Source organism: Bos grunniens, chromosome 11 (assembly GCF_055505025.1).
Source record: "Bos grunniens cultivar Pamir isolate PY7600 chromosome 11, Bosgru_T2T1.0, whole genome shotgun sequence".
Classification (NCBI taxonomy): domain Eukaryota; kingdom Metazoa; phylum Chordata; class Mammalia; order Artiodactyla; family Bovidae; genus Bos; species Bos grunniens.
This window is the reverse complement of record NC_141175.1, coordinates 75129939-75145974: the sequence shown is the minus strand read 5'-3', so window position 1 is coordinate 75145974 and position 16036 is coordinate 75129939. Positions and strand designations below refer to the sequence as shown.

General features: G+C 37.3%; 1 protein-coding gene across 24 annotated transcripts in view; it reads right to left on the bottom strand.

Moving 5' to 3' along the window:
- The window catches only part of NRXN1 (neurexin 1), a 1228058-nt gene that overhangs the window by 331216 nt on the left and 880806 nt on the right, over positions 1 to 16036 (bottom strand). The gene's annotated exons all lie outside the window — the stretch shown is intronic.

Genomic DNA, 16036 nt, shown 5'->3' with positions numbered 1-16036 from the left:
TGGAAAGTTCAAATCAGGTTTTTTTTTTTTTTTTCAAGTCAGGTTTTAATGATCAATGGTATCATGTTAACATCACTTCAAAAGTGGATTTCAGATTTGGGGGATGCCAAATATGCAGCTGCTGTCCTAAAATCTGAGAATTCAGGTCCAGAATAATTACAAGGTCTAAATTACACAGAGTGTATTGTGAAATATCATTATCATTTTTAAACAGTAAAGAAATATCTATGACAGAATCTAGTTTATGTGTGGCAGCCTCCAAAATATGTAGCTAAAAACAGCTTCTTAGTAATGTCTTGAAGGGTCAAAAGCAATGACCTTGTCATGTTCCTGGCAATCCTGATAAAACACCTGGGTCAGATACTAGTGAAGATTAATATGGTAATTACAAAGAGATCAGAGTGTTATTGCAGAAAAAGAGGTACAGCATAGTAAGCAGGGCCTCCTAATACTACTGATATTCTCCATAATTCTTCTCCCAATCCCTGGTTACGAGCATCACAATAAATATACATTCCAGGATAATCTTTGGTAATGGTAAGAATAGCAAAGTAGTCAAAAAGTAGTCAATTTATTCTGTCGCATCTCTAACATCACTTTTGAATAGTATGTTCATCATGCATATCACATTGGGAAAATATCATGATCTACAAATATGGATATGTATATGTATGGATATACAACAGTATACCATTGTTACTGTATCAGTGACCACTGAATTAGGTGAGCACTCATGTGACTAAAAAAAAAGCCTACAAAGGAAAAAAAAAGCCTAGAAAAATGTGTAAAATCATAGGACCTTCATTTATCTGGCTGGATCTATAATTACTTTAAAACTTTTTATCTAAGTATGTAATTACTCAAAAACCTTCTATAAATTGTTGAGCTCTCAACTTGAATCATCTTTTAGAAAGGCAGAAAAAGAGAGACAGAACTAATAATAACATGGACCCAAAGCATGTGTTCTGGGATAGTATGGAACACTGCATACTGTATGGGTCTCTGCAGTACTTTTTTCACCAGAATGCCTGGTCGAAAGGCATCCTTACAACCTTTACAACCCAGAGTGCTGTCCTGAAAGCCACTTACAGTAAAGCTTTAGGGTACAATATACTATCTTTGTAAGACTTCCCTCGTAGCTCAGTAGGTAAAAAATCCACCTGCAATGCAATAGACCTGGATTCGATTCCTGGGTTGGGAAATCCCTGGAGAAGGAAATGGCAAACCACTCCAGTATTCTTGAGTGGAGAATCCCATGGACAGAGGAGCCTGGCAGGGTACAGTCCATGGGGTCACAAGAGTCGGACATGACTTTAGTGACTAAACCAACACCACCATACCATCTTTGCAATATACATCACTTGCATACTTGTTAAAATCTTTTTGCTCCTTTTCTTTAAGTTATTGTTATTGAAAAATCTGGTAAGATGCCTCCGGTTTAACCACTTATTCAGAAAACATGCTGTGATACCTACCCAGGGCTATATTCTAGGGCACATGATTAATAAGATATCCCATGCCGTATTTAACCTTAGCTTATGTTATTTCTGATGGTCCCCTTTGTTTACTTTTGTTTGGCAAACTCCTCACTCACACATGCCTTATGCTATTTTTCTGCAAAGGTGTCCCTAAGGTGCCAAAGCAAAATTCATGAGTTTTTCCTTAACACTACTACTGCAAGTTCATGTGCTTCTCTTATGGTCTTTATTACAGTGTTTTAAAATTCTTTTTTAAAAGTCTGTCTTTATTATTCTTCAGTTTTACTGAAGTCATGCAATATTTTAGCCATGCTATATTCCATGAAACTAACACGGTTCTGTGCACCTTAAGGTTCTCAACACATGATTCATGAATGAATGAAAGACCTCCTACCTCCAGCGGGGATTGGATGTCTATTCTAAACATCCTTCTGGAGAGATCTAACTGTTCCTGGTATGAACCCCATCATCTCTATAAAACGTAATGATTCTCTCAGAATAAAATAATATCCATCATATTACTCTAGAGACTTGATTGAATTCTCCTCTGGTTCTCTTTTTCTCTCATATCCCAAAGTCCTTCAGCATAATTCCTACCCAACTACAACAATTATAGCCTTTTCCACTCTCCAGTTTTTGGATAGAAAGGTATTAGTTTATGTTGAAGACTGAGATAGAATCTAAACCCTCAGCAAGCCATAGCTTACAAGCAGTATGATCCATTTATTTTCTAAAACTTAAGCTATCTTTAGTTACTAATTAAGGGTTAGAATACAGTGAACTTGTGAGTGAACTATACTTCCAGATCCTGAAACTTATCAGGATATAAAAATATCAGTTGTGTACCCAGTAACATTTTAGATGATCTTGATTTAAAAGCTTAGATATTCCTGTTTCTATATGAAAAATAAAGTAGACAAAGGTACCTTTTCCAAAAATTGTATTCTATGTTTTTGAAATAGTTTTATTTCAATTGTATTCTATATTTTTGAAATAGTTTTAAGGAAAAATATATCAAGACATAGAAAATAAAACTTACAGTTACCAAATGGGGATGTGGAGGGAGATAAATTAGGATTTGGGCATTAACATACACACACTACTATATATAAAACAGGTAACAACAAGGACCTACCACATAGCACAAATAACTCTATTCAACATCTTATAATAACCTATAATGAAAAAGAATCTGAAAAAGAATACATATATCAACAACTTTGCTTTACACTTGAAATATAACATTGCAGATTAACTATATTTCAATTTAAAAAAGGACATATCAATAGTCTTAAATTTTTTTCTTCTCCATTGCCAATAAAGTTAGGTATAAGCTTCACTGTGATGTTCCAAATACACCAAACTCCAGAGGCTACAGGTTTTATTTATCTGAGTGAATAGTTAGATTTCAAAGATTCACTTGGATTTTACATTAGGGTGACCTGTTTTCATTATCTTCAAACAGGCTTAGATCATCTCTCCATCAGACATAGAAGAATAGCTACATCTAATTCTCCTGCCATCTAAATAACTCTAGAATTTCTTGAAGATGATAAATTGTCTTATAACTATGCTGTATCTGTTAGCTATCCACACAGTTTTCACTATGTCATGAATCATCTTCCTATGTACCAATTTAGGAGAGAGTAACATTCTGATGAGCACGTAAGACTGTTCTCTTCTGGGTTTGGAAATAAGAAATTTTAGTCAGAATATGAGCATTTTATCAAAAACAATTTGTTATCAGACTAGCTGAGGAAAAAGACCTATGAGTTTAGGTATACATTAACTCCTTATTATCAAAAACCAAATCAAGTTGTAAGATAAATGATTATTATCTACATTCTTAGTATATCTAAAATGGAAAACCAAGGTGATATTAAGAGTTTTCAAACGTCTTATCCTACTAGCCTACTTTAAGGATAAGCTCTTCAGTCCTACTGGTCAGAAAATCGATGCTGAAGTGATTACCTATTTAGGAATATTTTCTTACAGACAGCATTACAGAGAATTACAACAAGTCACAGTAACAAAAAGCATACTCAGCTTTCCCAATTCCCTAACCATGGCTCCCTGAGGTTCACCGTTACAACAGAATGAAATTTGAAGTGGGGGAAACACTTCACTCATGCAATGCAAAGAAATTAATACTCCAGTTGAGTAAGCCTAAAGGACTTCACTGAATTCACAAATCAGTGTGGACTGTGGAGGCAAAGACAGATTGTGCATAATAGCCATCGAGCCAAGAAAAAACTTACTCTGAATGCTTTAACAAGCCCTAGTCGACAATTTCGCAAACTCTGTTAAAGAAGACGGTCAGAAAAGATGCAGAACATCTCAAACTACAATTACTTTGTCTTGTCCAGATAACTGACAATTGCATTATGACATTCCATATGATTAGAACCAAGCTTTTTCACATTTTAGATTCCTGCTGCTGCTGCTGCTAAGTCACTTCAGTCGTGTCCGACTCTGTGCGACCCCATAGACGGCAGCCAACCAGGCTTCGCCGTCCCTGGGATTCTCCAGGCAAGAACACTGGAGTGGGTTGCCATTTCCTTCTCCAATGCATGAAAGTGAATAGTGAAAGTCAAATCGCTCAGTCGTGTCCGACTCTTCGCGACCCCATGGACTGCAGCCCACCAGGCTCCTCCGCCCATGGGATTTTCCAGGCAAGAGTACTGGAGTGGGGTGCCATTGCCTTCTCTGTTTTAGATTCCAGGTTAGTATAATTCCCTTACCACACAAAACACAACAGAAGTCCTTTTAGTTCAATAAGATGTATCCAATTTCAACAATTTTTCAATTTTCAATATAGCTAGACCAGAATCTTTGGTAAAACCCATTTTAAATGGACCATTATCAATTCCACATCTTTCTATGAATATCAGCATATATTAGCTAGACAGTCATCTTATTTTAGCTTTAGAATGTATATGACAGTTTTTTTTCCAGACACAGCAATTAAAGGATTGTAAAATAGCTCATGGAAAGCTCCAAAGAATTGCTCCTCAGAGAGCAAATCTTGCAACACCAAACAACTCCAATTTCCCTTGGGCATCTCTTGGGCAACAAGAGTTATTGCTAGTTAGGGAAGGGCAACTAGAAGACATACACACAAACCAACACACTTAAATAACCTGCTCATCACATAACTAATACTTACTGAGAGGCTGGTAGCTAGAATTTCCTTACTAATTTGAAGCTACCACATGACACATTGCAGAGCTTCCTTGAACATGGTACTTCTCTACCCGTTTTGCATTGGGTGCATGTATTTTATTATGTAGCTTATGTAATCATGTGTGCTGAATGTCCTATCCAGTCTTGCCCAGTTATTTTATCTTAGAACCTCATGGGCTTTGCATCTTGAAACCAACAACCTGCTGGAAACAAACAGCAGAGGACAGGATCCCTCCTACCTGCTTGCTGCCTCACAGATCAAAGCACACTGAAGACTGAGATTATTAGAGATGTTTGGGGATAAAGAAATAAAATAAAAACTGACTTGGCAAATGGGACTCCCTGCTGGTTGGTATCATGTGTTACCATAGCAAGATGCATCTGTTCCGCTATTAAATATGTTAGTGAATATGGTATAGACAGCCATGGCATTATCAAATATTCTTAGTGCCTATTAAACTCCATACTTACATATTTTACTTTTACTATTCATTAGTAAAACTCAAAGCGGTAGCACCTTGGAAATAATTTTAAAAGTTCAAAGAAAAACTATCAGTTTGGTTATATTTCACATGTTTAAATTATATCCGTGCATTAGTAATAAAAATTTTGGCAAGCTAACCAAAATGTTCTCGAATTTTACATGTGATTATATCAGCTGTGATTTAGTTCACAATGGATGTGTTAAGACTAAAGTTAAAAAAAAAGTCACATGTAGAATGTGAAAAACTTTAATAGCTACATCCTTTTTTCCCTTCTGAATATCTTATTTCCTTTCAATTTAATCTTAGCCATTATCAAATGCCCCACGACATATGACCTAGTCCCTTGATGGAATCCATTCTCTGAGCTCAACAACTTTGTTGCTGAAATGGGCTATCAAGAGCTAAGACATCTATGCCTTACTACATGGTTAATAGCAGAACACATCTGTTGTTACTCTGTTTGTTACATTAAAATTAACCACAGTAATGTTAACAATATTAATACATTTAAAAGCCTGCCATGTTCCACTGCTGATGCACAATACCTGGGGACTACATGATCAAAATAGTAAGCGACTAGGGGCAAAATTAAGAATTATGGAATGTGTAGAAGGTGAAGAACACAAGACAGACTCTGAAATGAGTGGTGCATCCCACTGGGACATTAACCTCTTGCCTGCCTGGCTCTTCCCAGAAAACTGTGCAGCAGTTGCTTTTCATAAAATGAGTCACATGACTCATGAACGCCTTATCCCACTTCCTTAACCTATTGTTATTCTGTGAATGCTGTAAGAATATAAGGGGAAAAAACTGTGACCAAAGCTAATGGAGGTTTGGTACCACCTTTCAGTTCAGTTCAGTTCAGTCGCTCAGTCGTGTCTGACTCTTTGCAACCACATAAATTGCAGCACGCCAGGCCTCCCTGTCCATCACCAACTCCCAGAGTTCACTCAAACTCCTGTCCATCGAGCCGGTAATGCCATCCAGCCATCTCATCCTCTGTTGTCCCCTTCTCCTCCTGCTCCTAATCCCTCCCAGCATCAGAGTCTTTTCCAATGAGTCAACTTTAATACAGGGTTATTATTAAAATGTAAACACACTCAAACCAAAGAAGTCTTAAAAGGAAAATCATTATATGGAGCCCAGTGTCTTATGAAATAATGAGGCCAGTTTGTCTTCACACGAAAATACTCCAGTTTCTGACATTCTTATATACTTGGTGGTAGAAGTGTTTAACAGTACAATTTTCTTGAAGGACAACTCTACAATAAATGCAATGGCTCCCTCCTAGGGATTTATCTTCCTAAATATATATATTCATATATGTGAAATATTGTTTTTATTTAAGATTAAAAATTTTTATTGGTTTGCAATCTAAAAATTCTGAAACAAAAAAAATCCATCATTAGGGAATGATTTAGCTAAATTTTAGCATATGTGTGCAGTAGGATTCTATGAAGTAAATATGAGATTACATGCTCTAAGGTGGAAAGATGTCCAAAACAAATTAAATAAGAATAATCAAGTTGTAGAATAGTATGTATCATGTAAAAACATTCAAACATTTTGTCTTTTTATAGAATGTTTAAGTGTGTCTGCATATACAACTATTAACAGATATATATAAAAGAAAAAAGATACATGCATAAAATTAAAGACAGAGTAAAAAGCTTGGTCATGTTATAGGCAGTTTATACTTTTGATTCTCATCATTGCATTTAAAATTTTCAGTAAGTACTTTGCGATAGAAAAAAATAAAATTTATTAAAAATATGGTTTTTTTCTGGAAAGTAAACAGAGACATAGGACAACAGATAAAATTCAACTCTCTCTGAACAGCCTGTCATAAAATATAATTGGACACACAGACCCAATTGTATGCATCACTAATCTATTGAACCTAGTTTATGTCTAGATAGTTAGAAGAATTAAAAAAAAAAAAAAAACAGCTGGTAAATAAAAAAAGAGCAGTTGAATAACAGACATAGAGTTTACTGAAAAGCTAGTTAATCATGAAGCTGATGGCTGCAGTATGTGAAGTCGCTCAGTCGTGTCCGACTCTTTGCAACCCCATGGACTATAGCATATCAGGCTCCTCCGTCCATGGGATTTTCCAGGCAAGAGTGCTGGAGTGGATTGCCATTGCCTTCTCCAGGGGATCTTCCTGACCCAGGAATCGAACCAGGGTCTCCCGCATTGCAGGCAGACGCTTTACCCTCTGAGCTGCAGTATATACCTCACATAATAATGAACAATATCTCTGTTGCAATTTCAAACACCAAAAAGGACCCCCAGCCTCTTCATTTATCCAACACGTTTCACAGTTGTTTCTTGTTCAGTCGCTAAGTCGTGTCTGATTCTTTGTGAGCCCATGGATTGCAGCACACCAGGCTTCCCTGTCCTTCACTATCTTCCTGAGTTTGCTGATTCACAGCCATTGATTGTGATTCGCAGCCATTGATTGCTGATTCACAGCCATTGAGTTGGTGATGTTATCTAACCACCTCATCCTCTGCCGCCCCTTTCTCTTTTTGCTTCCATCTTCCCCAGTTATGAGGGTCTTTTTCAGTGAGTTGGCTCTTTGCATCAGGTGGCCAAAGTACTGGTGCTTCCCAGTGGCCAGTTACAAATAACCAACTAACCACTGGTCATGAATTAGGCATTCGAGGGAAGCTAGAATTTACAGTGTTTTTCTTTCTACACATAAAATTTCTCTGCAATGCCTGTCTTTTAAAGATCAAATGAAATCAGTTCTGAAGCTTACATGGCAGGCAGTCTGACCTTACCTCACATATAAGTGCTAAAATTTCAACCCCATTTCTCTGCTGATGCCTTGTGGGATATGGAACCCCCAAAGCCTTGCTTTCTACTGCTAATTAACAATAATGAACAGGATGACACACTTTTCTTTTGAACACTTCTGTCAGGAAGATGTCCAATCAGCAAGATACAAGCCACAGACAAATTCCCTTTCTCCCCCCACTCATTTACATGCTGAGATACACAGAGACTCTACTCTGCCTTTTGGTTTAAAAAAAAAAAAAGTAGGTCAAGCTGTCTAGGCTTTATGCACTAGCTTTAGAATCTGTGCAAAGGATGAAAGCTTTTGCTCCAGCCCAATTCCAGAGCATTTCAGATTATTTTTATATGCATCTACACGGTGATACTCTCATGACAGTATTAGTTCAAAAAATAATAAGAATACCTATGACTCCATCCATTAAAAGAATTTTAAAACAAATATCATATGCTATGCCATGGAACTCTACTGTTACTTAGCACACTGTATTGAAGGACACAGAAACTCTAGCTTGTGCCCATGCTCAAGGAATCTTATAATGCAATATGTAATAAAGACTCACTAAGTTTGGACTGATAATTTGGATTGTATGCTCATTTGAGAAAGTAGCTCAGCTAGCCTGAAATTTTCCTTTACACAAAAGCAAAATGGGGCTTTGCAGTTCAGAACAGATCCTTACTAGCTATGTGATTTGGGTCAATTGCTTAAAAATGTAGTTTGCTCATCTGTAAAACTGAGATAATAATTCATACCTCAATGGGTTATTGTGAATATTAAATGAAATACAACATTTATGTAAAGTCTTTGGTGCTTGGTACATAGTAAATATTCAATACATGCTAAATAGAATTGTTTAGCTATTATTCTTACTAAGCCAATGGACAGAGGAAACCTGATTTCAAAGGGAGAGTTTAACCTTGCTTAAGACAATTGACTGTTAGAACTTCAAACATTTAATATATATTAATTAAAATTATTGAAAACATTTTAATAACTGGAGAATCAATTTCACCTCCATCATTTTAACAAGTGTCACAGTAGGAGGAAAAAAAAGATGGTCAAATTGCCAGGGAGTAGAGGTTAATTACCTTCCACAGCCCTAATCAATTAGGACTGATTACCACAGAAGGTTTGTTTGTTTTTTTCCCTTTCACTCTCTGGTTGGATAATCTTCTGTCATCAAGTCTGATTGCACAGAAATATATCACAGATGTTTTATATAAGTTCCCCAAATTATACAGACAGCAGATAAGAAGTATACTACATTTCAGAGAACCGACTACTTGTTTGGAATATCTGAATCTGGAAGTGGGACTGATCAATGACCTAACATGGGAGAAGTCTTCCTTCCCTGAGAAAAACACCATGTGGATAATGAATCCATTTCATGATAGGTCCCAGCCTCTGGCTTGAATGTGCAAGCCTCTGTAGGTTGTAAAAGGGGAGCCCAAGAGAGTGTCACATGCTTTCACCATTACCCTCTGGGAGTCTACCTCATGCTGGGATCCAAGGAGAGTGTTCCTCATGTGAGTTCTTGCACCAGAGTGGAAATTTACCAGCAAGTGGGGAAGGAAGGCCACAAGCCAAAAAGGAAAGCTCCATTCATGCACACTTGTATACCTTTATCAATAAATATTACTGTGTATTCTTAAGCACTGTGCAACTGTCAGAAAATGCCAAGATAAAAAGATATACAGCATATGGTAATTGACCTTGATGAGTTCACAATTTAATGGACTGAAAGGATCCATATGGAAATAACTATGACTATGATAAGTAAAAAGTGCTATGTTAGTACCAAGATGGACCTGATTTGTTTTTCTCTAGTGGACCAAGGAAGTCTTCACAAATATATGAAATATATGATCTAGGCCTTAATGGTGAATAAAAACTCACCAGACTAGAAAAGAAAGGAAAGCAAGCAGGAGCGAGAGGAAGCAGGAATATTTCAAAGAAAGAAATGAACATGGACAAAGGTCTATCTTTGCTGACATTTTGTTACTGATATAATTTTTTAATTGTGTTTCTCTGCCTTAAAATCATGTGCACTCCAAATTTGCAAATCAAACTGATGACAAAAGCTAGCCAACTAACTACAAAATGTTTGAGACAACTAGTCAACCAGATAACTTTCTATGTGCTTACTCAACTAGAAAAAATAGTCTATGTAGCTGATATACAGAATGCTCAGTAATTTATATGATGTGTGGTATACTAAGGGCTTCCCCGGTGGCTCAGCTGGTAAAGAATCCACCTGCAATTTGGGAGACCTGTGTTCGATCCCTGGGTTGGGAAGATCCCCTGGATAAGGGAATGGCTACCCACTCTGGCTGAAGTTGTTTGACTTTATAAAACTGCATTAAACAGACTGTGGGCCGAGCTGTGGGGTGCAACCTAATGGGGTAGTCCCCCCTGTACCCTTACCTGTACCACACACATAAGGCCCAGAGATTAAGCACATGGATTTAGGAACCAGACTGTCTGAGTTCAAAGCCTGGTTTTGCTCACTCACTGTGTGACCTGTGCCTCCTTTCCTCATTAACTAAATGAGGAGAATGTTTCTTATTTGTAGGGGTTTTATGAATATTAAATGGATAACAAATGTAAAGTTAGAACAGCGACATGATTATTGGTTACTTTCATAAATGTCACACTTAGAGATCTCTTCATAGAATTTAAAAACCTTTAATTGTGTTTCTAAAGCATGAAGGTTTAGAATATTAGCCTATGCCTACATTCTGTGACTAAGGTGCCATACAAATAAAATTTATCCATTAAATTCTAAGATACTTGAGGGCAAAAGCCAGACCTCACGCGACTGTATTCCAAATGCCTTAAAAGGTGTTTTTTCTTTTTTCTTTTTTTTTAAAGGTATGTTAAATGCATATAAAGAGAGAATAGAATGTGTTCCGGTTGCACTGAGGAGTAACTGGAAATAGAGCTGGAAAATAAACCCATGTTTTGCATTCATTGCAGATTCACCTAAGGAGTTTGGCTTTTGAACTATCTGCAGTATAGGCCACTGGTTCTTCAATAGAACAGGTGAAGGCATGGTTCACCAGAAACATGTCTCAAGATACCAATCTATAAGGAAGCAACATCATGAATTTGTAACAGGCTAGCAGTTACTTTACTGACAAAGGTCCATATAGTCAAAGCTATGGTTTTTCCAGCGGTCATTTATGGATGTGAGAACTGAACCGTAAAGAAGGCTGAGCACTGAAGATTTGATGCTTTTGATCTGTGGTGTTACTTGGGCTGCAAGGAGATCAAACCAGTCAATCCTAAAGGAAATCAGTCCTGAATATTCATTGAAAGGACTGATGTTGAAGCTGAAGCTCCAATTTTTTGGCCATCTGATATGAAGAACTGACTCATTGGAAAAGACCCTGATGCTGGGAAAGACTGGAGGCGGGAAGAGAAGGGGATGACAGAGGATGAGATGGTTGGATGGCATCACTGACTCGATGGACATGAGCTTAAATAGGCTCTGAGAGTTGGTGATGAACAGGGAAGCCTGGTGTGCTGCAGTCCATGGGGTTGCAGAGTTGGACATGACTGAGCAACTGAAATGAACTGAACTGAGCAGTTAGTTCAGATCTGCATCTTCTTAACTCAGCCTTAACAAGTTAACTATAAGCCAACCTCTTGAAGAAGACTATGCCCTTGACCAGAGCAGCATTGATCTATTTTTTGCCCTTGAACATGTTTAGAATACACACAGGCAGCTTAAATTTGCAGAACTTCTAGAACAACAACAAAAAAATATTTCAACAAATATTTATTGCTCATTTGCTAAATTTCAGGCTGCAGGTGGACTCTGGGAATACAAAGGTGCACAAAATAGATGGATGTCCCTGCCCTCTTGACATTCACTGTTGCTCAGCATCACATTATTCATCATAAATGAAGGATCTGCCATCGAGATTTAAACACTTTAATCTAAATGCCAAATTTTGCCTGGTTCACAAAACTGCCACCAGAAACAAGAAAGTATAAGGACTAGAAAAACTGATAAAGGGTTTTGGGGCTGATTCTTTTCCAGACAACTGACTTTGCTTTGTCCAGGAGAAGTAAATTACTAAGCATCTTTGTAGACAATTTGAAAATCAGTTTCCCCTCAAACCCTGAATAAACACTGGGAAAAAAAATACTTAATGAATATTATGGAGGGACTTTAAATTGGTATTGGGCTTCCATGGTCGCTCAGATGCTAAAGCATCTGCCTGCAATGCAGGAGACCTGGGTTTGATCCCTGGGTTGGGAAGATCACCTGGAGAAGGTAATGGCAACCCACTCCAGTACAACTGCCTGGGAAATTCCACGAACAGAAAAGCCTGGTGGGCTACAGTCCATGGGGTTGCAAAGAATTTGATACAGCTGAGTGACCAACACTTTCAAATCAGTCCATGCCCATCCCTGACCAGCATTGCTGCCAGGTGAGGGGTTGAGACACAGCCTTGCAAAGCAGAGAGAGAAGGGGAGGATGGGTTGAGAGGCCCCGTGTCATGCTCTCCCTGCTTCTGTTCACTCAGGAGCTTTTATGCTTCTAAGTGAACACCATTACTGATAGAGGTGGCTGAATATTATCAGTCAGATTGTTTTGAACTAAAAGAGGTTGAGAGACCTACTGCCATCAAACATTTAGAATGTTGAAATAACCAAGAGGTTGAAATAACCAACTTTTTGCTTTACACAAATTGTTCTGGTGGCAGTGTAGAGATGCATGAGAAAGGGAATCCTTGTGAGCAGTGAGATGAGTTAGAAATCTGTTCCAACAGTTGAAAAAGAGGACATTCACTTAAGGCAATAATAATGGGAGTCAAAGAAAAGCAGATAAATTCTAAAGCTCTGTTAAGCATTTGAAATGTGGCTAATGGAACTGAGGAACTGAATTTGAAAATGTATTTAATTATAATTAAGTTAGATATAAATTTAAAATTGAGAGTTCATTCAATCATGGAAAAATTTTAGGTCTGTCTACAGTAATTCAGACAATGCAAATCTACATTTCCAACTGGATATTTTATGAAATATACAATATCTCTGATGCAAATTTAGATTCTGAATTGACAGGAATGAATTACAAAATATATATTAGATATCAAAAACAGTGTGAAACAGTAATGTAAAAATATAGTAAAATTTATTTGAGCATATGCTGAAATGATAATATTCTGGACATGCTTAGTTAAATAAAATACATTCAAAGTTAATTTCATCTGAGTTTTGTTTTTTCCCCCCCTCTCTTTTTGTGACTACTTACAAACTTAAAATTACATATCTGACCCACTTTATATTTCTATTGGACAGTACTGATAGACATTTCTGGAATTTACTGAGAAACAGATTACATCATAAAAGCAAGCACAGGAAAAATGTCAAAGTTTTCATCTGTAATTGTGTAGATGGGCATGTAGTTGGAAGATGAATTCAGTTTTTAATGAGGTGTCTACCTATGAGACATCCAGGTGGAGATGCTGAGTTAGTCTTTTGAAATGCTAGTTTGGTGATGACAGGGCAAGTCCAGATGGGGGATGTAAATCTGAGAATAAGCAGTCTACATTTGCTAGCTATAATGCAGAGCAGAATTCCAGAAACATTAACTTTTTTTTTTTTTTCCCCAGAGATCAAAAAGCCCTTCATGATCAATTAAATTTTAATCTTTCACTAGAATTTTTTGGTCTGTCAGTCTTGTATGTCCACTCTTTTGGGGGCAGCAAGGCCCTAAGAAGTAGGCTCAGGAGGAAGTATTTCTCTTGATGGGAGAACCTGGCCATGAAAACATCCCCTCAAGAGTCTAAGAAATACGTTCTTCCAGGGCAGTGCTTTGTAAACAGAGAGGTTAAAAAGCCTCCTCTGTCTTGTAACCCGTGCCACGCTTAGTTATTCAGTTGTGTTTGACTCTTTGTGACCCCATGGGGCCTGCCACGCTCTTCTGTCCATGAGGATTGTCTAGACAAGAATACTGGAGTGGGTTGCCATGCCCTTCTCCAGGGGATCTTCCCAACCCAGGGACTGAATCCATGTCTCCTGCAATGCAGGCAAATTGTGTACCATCTGAATGACCAGGGAAGCCAAAGAACACTGGAATGGGTAGTCTATCCCTTCTCCTGGGGATCTTCTTGACCCAGGAATTGAACCCAGGTCTCCTGTATTGCAGGCGGATTCTTTTCTGGCTGAGCTATCAGGGAAGCCCCGTCTTGTAACCTAAGGATCCCCAAATCTCATGCACTATCTCCTAAAGTAAGTGCTTAAATGTAACACCTTTGCATTTCACAGCTCTGAAAATGGTTACGTTTTCATCAGAAGGATTTTCTCAGGCCCAGGAAAAATTATCTCTAGTTCTTTGCTACTGATTTACAATGTGGATTATTTATGCTTACTATTAACTTGAGTGTCCCTGAGTATATTTACCTAGGTCATTTCCTTCCTTTGTTGAAACAAACTGCCTATGTCTGAAGTGGTCCATCATCACCTTTAAACTAACTCCAATGCCATATTGTCACTTTTATCTCATTTCCTATTCTTTGGCTGACATATTCCCTGTGCTGTTTTCACTTTTTAACTACTATTCTCATGCATTTTATTTATGCCTTTCAGTGTTTTCTTTTCTTTTTTTTTTTTGGTGCAATAAAAAGAGTGTACAAATGATTCCTTATTCGGTATGCATTCCCCAAACTAGTTCTCAACCCTCAAGCAATGTCTTCATTACTCTCTTCCATCAATCTATACCGTGTTTAGACTTCTGCAAAAGCCAGCATCCTTAAACTTAAAGCTAGTGGATGCTTTCACTGTTGCTCACCATTTCTTTCTAAACCCTGTAGACTCTAACTTGATCATAAGAATGAACATATCAGATATGCATGGGAGATATTAACCATGTCTGTTCCTGGGAATCTCTTAATAACCTAGCTCAGCTGTTCCTAGATTTCTGAGCCTCTATAAGATTATAAACATTTGCTGTTAAGCTGCTAAATTGTAGGGGAAATTTTTACATAGAAATAGGTAGTTAATACATTATGAACTGCATTATAGGTGATCAGTAATGATGTGTTGAATGAGCCAAAGTAATTTTTTTAAAAAAGAAATTCCTAATTAAGCTTTTAACAAAATTTGGGGGAGTATTTACAATGTCATGTTAGTTTCAGGTGTATAGCAAAGTGAATCTATTATAAATCTATATTCACTCATTTTTTTAGATTCTTTTCCCATATAGGCCATTACAGAGTATTGAGTAGAGTTCCCTGTCCTATATGGTAGGTCCTTATTAGTTATCTATTTCATATAGTAGAGTGTATACGTCAATCCTAATCTTTCAATTTATCCCTCCCCTCACCTTCCACAGGTTTATTTTCTACACCTGTAACTCTGTATCTGTTTTATAGGTAAGTTCATCTGTAGCCATTTTTTTAAGATTCCACATATGTGATATTACACTATTGGTGGGAACACAAACTGGTACAGCCACTACGGAGAACAGTATGAAGGTTCCTCAAAAAATTAAAAATAGAATTACCATACAATCCAGCAACTGTACTCCTGGGCAAATATCTGGAGAAAACCATAATTCAAAAAGATACATGCATCCCAATGTTCACTGCAGCACTATTTACAATAGCCAAGACATGAAAGCAACCTAAATGTCCATCAACAGAGGAATGGATAAAGAAGATGTGGTACATATATACAGTGGAATAATTCTCAGCCACAAAAAGAACAAAATAAATGCCATTTGCAGCAACAGGGATAGACCTCAGATTGTCATACTGAGTGAAGTAAGTCAGAGAAAGTATTTCTTTTTCTCTTTTTTTTTGGCCTCATCATGCAGAAGTATATGGGATCTTACTTCCCTTACCAGACATTGAACCATGTCCTGTGAAACAATGCAGTCTTTTGAAAAAAACTGAAGTGTGATCAGTAGCAAGAAAAAAAATTCAAAAAGTTTCTTATTTTGGCATCTAGCCATAAGAAAAGAGGTTGCTAAGGCAACTCATCACTGGCTAACCTAGAATGGATTTAAGGCCATTCTGTAAAATAGCTCAGGGTCCAACATAAATCAATAAGTCAAGAAGCGTAGTGATCACACA